This window comes from Rosa chinensis, chromosome 5 (assembly GCF_002994745.2).
Source record: "Rosa chinensis cultivar Old Blush chromosome 5, RchiOBHm-V2, whole genome shotgun sequence".
NCBI classification, from domain to species: domain Eukaryota; kingdom Viridiplantae; phylum Streptophyta; class Magnoliopsida; order Rosales; family Rosaceae; genus Rosa; species Rosa chinensis.
This window is the reverse complement of record NC_037092.1, coordinates 11,252,164-11,260,568: the sequence shown is the minus strand read 5'-3', so window position 1 is coordinate 11,260,568 and position 8,405 is coordinate 11,252,164. Positions and strand designations below refer to the sequence as shown.

Below are 8,405 nucleotides of genomic sequence, written 5' to 3'. Positions count from 1 at the left end.
TGGAGACTTCGAGCGAATTCGTCATCGAGTTTTTTCTTGCCCTTGGTTGCCTCTATTTGGTTGTTCGCTATACTCTCGAGACTGTTTGACAAAGGACTTTGATCTTTCGCTGCCTTCTTTCCTTTCCGTATTGCTTCTTTGGCAGCCTTCCTTCCTTGAGGCCTCACATTGGGATTTGCAGTTTCACCTGCAATTACCTCATCTACATCCATGTCCAAGTTGATGGGAGAATTTCCAGGAATTGGTTGTGTAGGTGTATGTTGATTTCCTTCATTTGATGTTCCTCCAGATGTATGACTAGGAATGTCTTTAAATTGTTGAAAACCCTCCACAAAAGCGTAACTAGCAAAACTCTGAAAATTGTGTTTTTTTGGCTTCTTTTTTCTCTTCATCCCGGCATGCCACAATTTATGTGCTTCATCTCGCTACGAAATAAATAAAAACAATTACTACTAACTAAAACGATATTATAATTATTACATTATTTATCAAGACATATTTTACTAAAATGTATCAATAAGATTTATCAACAAATATAAAGGTCATAATTTTAATGAAGACATATTTTAATTATAACGAAAAATAATTACTACAATTAAAACGATATTATAATTACTACATTATTTATCAAGACATATTTTACTAAAATGTATCAATAAGATTTATCAACAAATATAAAGGTAATAATTTTAATGAAGACATATTTTAATTATAACGAAAAATAATTACTACAATTAAAACGATATTATAATTACTACATTATTTATCAAGACATATTTTACTATAATGTATCAATAAGATTTATCAACAAATATAAAGGTCATAATTTTAATGAAGACATATTTTAATTATAACGAAAAATAATTACTACAATTAAAACGTATAATTACTACATTATTTATCAAGACATATTTTACTATAATGTATCAATAAGATTTATCAACAAATATAAAGGTCATAATTTTAATGAAGACATATTTTAATTATAACGAAAAATAATTACTACAATTAAAACGATATTATAATTACTACATAAAAAAATTAAATGATTTATTAAAAAATTCATACCTCATCAACCGCATTCGAACCGCTCTTGTACCAATTTTTCGCTTGCCTTAATGCACAATGCCACTCAAAGAGTTCAACCTTCAAAATTTTCCACCTTCCTTGCAAAGAGGAAGCTGATCGGCTTTGGGGCCAATTTGCGACAAAGTGTCGCGTCACACGCATCCATAAGTCGTTGTTTTTTTTATTTGTGCCCACAGCCGGATCTTGCCCAACAATTTTCCAAGACTTGCACAATTGAACATCTTCCTCATCCGTCCATCTCCTTTTGTCTTGGATATTATCATCTTCATTTTGATCTCCCTCTTGTCCGGCCACTGGACCTGTGTTTCCCCATACTTCAGCCATATTGGATATAAATAAATTTGGTAGATGAGAGCTATATGAAGAGGAGGAAGCACAAAATTGGGTTACTATGAAAGATAAATTTTTTGGTGTGAGTTGTAAAATAAATGCTAGGTATTTATAGAGAAATGTTTAGAATTTTTTAACATTTACTTTGTTACCGTTTGTTACCGTTTTATTACCGTTCATAACGTTACAAATATATATATATACATGTTAATTGTAAGCCGTAGGATTGCAAATTTGATTGAAATGAATGGCTGGGATTTCTTGACCGTTAGGCCCAAAATTCAAAACCCACCAACGGGAAGAATCCATGTGGCATGCAGCCCTTCTCTGGCGCGCTCCAGTTTCTGTCCCTTGAAGAGCCACGCGTCGATGCCGTGAAGCTCCACTCCCTCCCAGCGCGCGTCAACCACTCCTAAAAAGCTACTGACGTCAGCCACGATCCCTCCATCTCCTTGCTGGCTTCTGGGTTTCACCGGTCATGAAATTAGTCATCCTTGTGACTTATTTCTTGACTGTAGTCAAGAAAGCCAAAAACCACCCCAGTCAAAAAACCACCGGTGGAACTACCAAATTCCTTCTCAAGGTCATATAGTCATGTTTTTCATGACTATGCCCAGTCAAAAAACCACCAGTGGACTTGCTCTAAGAGGAAATACTTCCAAACTTATTGTGAGAGGAAATACTTCCGAACTTGCTGTGAGAGGAAGCACTTTCGAACTTGCTGTGAGAAGAAGTAGCTGAGGTGTTTGGTAAGCTGTCTTTAAAAGTGCTGTGATAATAAAAAACAATTTCTAAGTGTTTGGTAAGTTATAGGGCAAAAGTGTTTTGACTGGGTATAATTACCAAAATGGTCATGTTAAAATATGCCACTAAAATATATAATTTTATTTTTTTGATTATGTAACCATACCAACTTGAAAAAAATCTCATGTATTATCCTTGTACCCTTTCTGGACCAAATAAAAAATTTACTTTAAAATCTTCAACATGCATATTATATCTTACTATTACACAAAATCAGTTTGAAATATTTGGATTAATTTCCCCATCATAGTTCAACGGAAACCATTACACAAAATATATAAAAGTCACTTGAAATTTGCAACTAAATGCTAAATAGATGCATTCATTAGACTTTGTGCAAAAACAAATGAAGCTTACATAAAAAGGAATGTTACATTAATTTCATACATCTCAGTAATGTTCAAAACTCACAAAACTAAAACACAAAAAGCTCATGTCTGAATATCTGGCATACTGAAAACTGTAAACTCTAAAGTACTTGGGTGATTGGAAAGCTTCTTTTCCTCCATCTTCACTAAATTCTGGTGATTTTGAGAAGTTGCAGGTTGCCCTGGAAATCTGATTCAAATTGATATGTACAGACCCAAGTCTAATGAGTTTTGGAGAGTTTGAATATCTAGGACTAGGTGGGTTTCAGTACCTGTAGATTTCTTCTTTCCCATATGCTTTGTGTGATGGGAAAGAGAAGAAAAAAACAAAACAAAACAGCTCAGAACAAATATGCAAACCATAGAATTCAATGACCAATTTGTAATTGGAACTAGGCACCATAATATATCAGATTGCAGAAATTACAATCCAGATTTACAATTACAATCGTAGAACTAGGCACCATAATTGGAACGGCTCCAGCTTTACCTTTCCCTAATTCAAATAAGCAAAGCAAACTGCAAAATATAAGGGAGTAACATTATATTATGTTTGGAAGATTAGATTGCAGAAGAGATTGGAATTACAATTCAGCAGAGAGATAAACAAAAGGACAGATTTTCTTTTGCAATAACAAAAGGACATATTTTCTTTTGCAATCAACCCTGATTTGTGGTCTTCAACAGTCATACAACCTCTAACCCACTCTACTGACCCTTCACAGTAAACAGGATGTAAAGTAATCATCCAATCTTCACTTCCAATTCTGCAAACTTCCATAAGTATTACAGGATGTAAAGTATGCATCTGCAAACACTTACATCGCTTATGGATCTCCTCCTACAGATCAGCAACACAAACATGGAGATTTACATGGTCAGAAAAATCTAACAAATGGGTTCCACTATACTCTAAAGCATGAACTTAAGAACCGAACTTTAACTCTTCAATAGTTCAAATTCACATAAATTTTGAATCTCTAGTCCAAAACTCTAACCCAGTGGAATAAAGTTATCACCTTCAAAAACCCGAATGAAACATAGAGATACCCACAAGTTTCAAAGAAGAAAATAAGAGCTTACAGAGTCACTGAGCTCAAGGCCACCCTTGAAAAGCTCTCTACCACTCCTTGTAACTACGATGACCTTCATCTTCTGGAGCCAGAGAGAAAAAGACCCACTTCACAAAATTGAGCAAGCAACGAACCCTTAAGTTGCAGAATGGGAATCAACGAGGGGTGAGTGAGCCGTAGTTAGATCCAGAAATGGGTTTATGGGGGTGTCTTTAATAATGATGTGGGAATTCCAGTGTTCTTGAAGGTTGGTGAAGAGCTAAGAATTTTGGATCATCTCTGTTCGAGTTGTCGAAGAGGAGAAAGAATTGGGTAATCAATGTTCAATGTAAATTTTAGAAAAGGACGAGGACAAATAAGGCAATTCAGTCAACTTCATTAAAAGCTCCGTGTTTTTCATCTCGGTTCCGCAAAATCCACTTTCAAAAGCTAATAAAAGTAGCTTTCGATTTTCTGCTGTGGCCAGCAGCGCTTCTGCCCAGAAGCCAGAATATAGGAGTTTACCAAACAACCTCACCGAGTATCAGAAGTACTTTTAGACTAAAAGCAGGTTTCAAAAGCAATGCCAAATTGGGCCCTAGTCTTTACAAATTATTGTATATATAAAGCGTGAATAACACTGTTTTACTATTTTTAAGAAGAGGCGGAAAAGTCCTTTTTGTCCTCACTGTTCGAGGAGAATATCAAGCTGGTGGAAAAATCATTTCTATCCTTGCTTTTCTCTGTGTTGGATAGGGATCGTTGTCGGGTTTGGAATTCAGTCTCTATAGATTCTGAAATTTCGAAACATAAAAAATAAAACGCTGGTTTTTGATCAATTTGTATGTTCACCCTTGTTTTTTTATTAATTTAGCTTGATGTCAGTCAATTGAAAATCCAAATGAAATTGGTTTCATCACTACTTTGTATTGACTGCATCAGTACGATACAAATTTCATTTGGTTTTAACGGATTGATGGACTGATGTTGATTTATGTTGGCTTCAAGGACCATCCAAACCTCAGTTTAGAGTCTGGGTATTTTGAAATATGCTAGTTCCGTACTTTCTAGCATCTGGGCATTTTCCACATTTTCTATTCATTAACGTTCATATTGTTCTTCTGCAAGGCTGTAAATGTGAGTTTGCTTGAGTCAACCCTCGGTTTTTTACATTTCGGCAAAGCCATCACGGACAAACTCCGTCTGTTTCCAGCTTTTGATTTATTAATGGTTGTCTGCTTCTTTGCTTTCGGTGCAAAAGAATAATAAAAGTGTAAAGTAAAGATTTGATATACCACCAACCGTGACTAATTTATTAGATTAATAGCTGTCTTTTTTTTTTTCTTTTTTTTTGTCAATGAAAAATATGTATTAGATAGTCCAACTACATCCAAATACAAGAGGTATCTTTTGATCAAGAGGTACCTAGGCCCCAGCAACAAGAGGCATATAGGCTACACATTGGTTTTGTCTTTTGGCAAATGAAGAATGAACTTAACCAGTAAGAGGTACAAAGATCAAAAGATAATAAAACTAGCCCAACCCAACAACACAACCCAAGAGTATTACTTTACTATGGCCACCCAGGAGTAATATTTGGACACCCAAAGTTGGCTCATGGAATAGAAATAGGCCATTATTGCTTAAGCTCAGCCGCTTCTACTTAAAGTCCAAACTTTTTATTGGGCTCTTGTTCCTCCAAGCAGCTGCCCAAGTTCAAATTCCAAATATTAATCATCACTCGATTGCCAGTCGCAACTCGATCGGAAGTGATTTATTAATGTTAATTTTGGTGATAATGGAGTTAATGGCATGCATGCAGTGCTTACCCTTCAAAGCTTTACACACTCAATGTGCTGGTTCATTAGGAATAGTATGTTTTGCGCACCATGGGACTATGGGAGTTAAGTGACTGGGTTAGGATGATCATATTAATTAAAAATACTGAATTGCAGCTCACCTTAGGTTTAGGATGATCACAACCTGGAAATCCAATTACATACAGAACTCCCCTTCACTAAAGAAGAGAGGGGAAAAGTCTACTCAGTATTCAGTGTATAATACTTCATCTATTAATTGGCAGAAAAAAGATGGTGAATCTCCAAATTTCATAAGATCTATAAGCAACAAACTATATCTTACAAATACTGTGATCCATTGGTACAACAAATACAAATTACTAAGTTTGAATATGCCAATAACTAAAAGTTTTAACTACTCCCAAAATCAGAGTCCGTACGACTTACAAATAAGCTGTATGAAGAACTCCATCTTTCCTTCCGCTTTATCTAGAGCCAAAAGCTAAGCAGAATCAGCCATAAGAAGTTTAAAGGCTTTGATTCAATTTGTAGTTGAAAAGTTTATCTTCAGATATAGCAGTAGATTTCTGGTCTGGTTCTACCTTGGAATCAAATACATCAGCAAGCTCTTGGTTGTTAAGCTCTTGATTAACTTCCTCTATTGTAGGAGGCACTTTGGCAGCTTTTCCAATTGCATGTCCGCTTCACTTGCAAAAACAGCATTGTAACATTGTGCATTTTGGCAACAAAACATCAAAACTTTTCTTCTATCATAATCCAATCATGAAAAAGGTACCAAAAACAAGGGAAAAAAGAAAGTATGTAACAGAAAAATGTATAAATGAACGATGAACAATATTATATATATATATATATATATATATATATAGAGAGAGAGAGAGAGAGAGAGAGAGAGAGAGAGAGAGAGAGAGAGAGAGAGTTACGAGAAGCTAATTCATCATGTAATCTTGAAGCCATATAACCAAACTCTGCATCCAACAAAACACAATAACATTAATAATATGCCAAGTAATTGACACAGTATTCCAGAGCTTAATGATTCCGAATTACAGTTCAAAGCATCCATTCATCATCTTAATCCCTAGTCATTGTGTAAGTTGCATGTTGGTTCTGCATTGTTATTTATGATATGAAAAATATGTTGGCATTCACAAGAGTTATGAGATGGACTAATGGCAACGTTATTGCTGGAGGATCAGTCCCAAGCAGAGAAAACCAACCAGTTTTGGTATGAGATTACCTAGTTGGTTCCGACTAATGAATTAGATTAAACAAAAGAGTCAGAAGACTAAACCACAATGAACTCTACACATGCACAACAAACAAATATTGAAGAATAAGATGTTAAAATAGATACCTGTACAAAATAGAATTTTAGTACATTGTGCCTGTCTTCCTTACCCTCTAATAAATGGAAAGCTAGGAAAATAGAACTCGTCTTTCTTAACACCAAATTTCTTAGCTGATGTGCTTTTTCTTTTTTGGACGAATGGTGTTTCTAGAACCCTTTCTTTTATCGAAAAGATTTGGCAGACTAATCAGATATTGCTTGAGACAAAGTAATGGAGCAATAGTAAACCTTAAATCCTTGAACTGTGATGAAGTCAATATTTGACAATATAATTGTACCAGTGTAATTTACTTGATTTTGATACTACTGTTATATCGTATAACAAGATTTTATTCTTTTTAACTGAAGCACTGAGTTTGACCACAGCGAATAGGAAATTTCAGGGCCTAGGCTTGAGCAAAAGAGCATCTCACTAGTTCTCAACATATACATATGATTAGCTAATAATGCAATGAACCAAACAATAGGCTTTCCCTCAATTTGCAACATGGACATAAACATGAGAAGCCTTGGCTGCTAAAACCCATCAACATGAGAGTGAGATGTCACTTCCCAACAAGATTTGTTCAAAAAATGAACATCAACCATGAATCCCAGCAAACCAAATCTCAACTAATCAAAAATTAACATCACCAATGCCAGATGGAAGGGAAAGAAAACCCATTAATTTTACAGAGAAAGATCCATTGACGTTGAATATCAAAGAGAAAATAGCTGCTGCAAATGGCGAAGCACAAATGAGGTTAAAAATGAAGAGAGATTTACCTGAGAGACAGCAACAGGAGGTCAAATGGCCGCAGAGGGGCCAGAGCATTGTGACGGAGCATAGGAAGGTGAAGGTCGCAGAGGAAGGGAGAAGTTCTACGTTGTTGACGAGGCTGAAAGACGAAGAAATAAGTAGCAGGATTTAATCTTTCACACCATTTCAACAGGATTTCTTTTATCCATGTCTGATTGGATACAAAATTTCCGATGCTAACATATCTTGGGCTCCAAACATCACAAGTGATCTGATGGGATATATTTTTTCCTATCCACTCCTTTCATGAGGGAAAACAAACGGGGCCAAATGTATACTAGTTAATGAATGATAGTACGTGAAAGAATGGTGCTTACGAATTTTGAAATGGGGTACTGTTGAAGGCTTCGATTAGGGGGCCGACTAAAGGAGATGAGGGGTGACGGGAGAAAGAAAAGAAGCAGAGAGAAGAAGAGACAAAAAAAAGAAAGAAAGGAAAAACAAAGAAGAAGAGAGGATGGGGACGAAGAAAAAGACGGGAAAGGAAAGGAAGAAAGAGTCGGAGAGTGGGTTTTTGTCGAAGGCTATGATGTGGGGATTTTTGGATTTGAGGGGAGAGAAGCTAGAATGTTTCAGGCAAGGCCTGGGAACTCCAAACAGACAAACCGAGACCGAAACCGTCCGATCCGACCTGAGACCGATCGGGTCGGTTTGAAATTCCAGTTCCACATAATACCGAATCGTACCGTACCGAATAGTAAGTAAGCGGGTCGGCATCAGTATGGGTCAAATAGGTACCGTTTTGTCCGACCCGATCTGATTTTCTAATATTTTCACGACTTGTCGTATCAT

The 8,405-nt window shown here is 35.9% G+C and overlaps 2 long non-coding RNA genes across 4 annotated transcripts; both read right to left on the bottom strand.

Annotated features, from left to right (window-relative positions):
• Positions 1 to 2,974: 2,974 nt before the first annotated feature.
• Positions 2,975 to 4,213, bottom strand: LOC112166630. Its single transcript, XR_002923347.2, has 2 exons — positions 3,675 to 4,213; positions 2,975 to 3,432 (listed from the first exon to the last, which is right to left on the bottom strand). It is a non-coding gene; the product is annotated as an uncharacterized LOC112166630 (long non-coding RNA).
• Positions 4,214 to 5,726: 1,513 nt separating this feature from the next.
• On the bottom strand, positions 5,727 to 8,241 carry LOC112166987. 3 transcript variants are annotated; one of them, XR_005800251.1, is made up of 4 exons: positions 7,580 to 8,241; positions 6,387 to 6,431; positions 6,045 to 6,149; positions 5,727 to 5,931 (listed from the first exon to the last, which is right to left on the bottom strand). It is a non-coding gene; the product is annotated as an uncharacterized LOC112166987 (long non-coding RNA). The 3 variants fall into 3 exon arrangements; XR_002923539.2 differs by having other exon boundaries at positions 5,727 to 6,149; XR_002923538.2 differs by having other exon boundaries at positions 5,727 to 6,144.
• Positions 8,242 to 8,405: the final 164 nt, after the last annotated feature.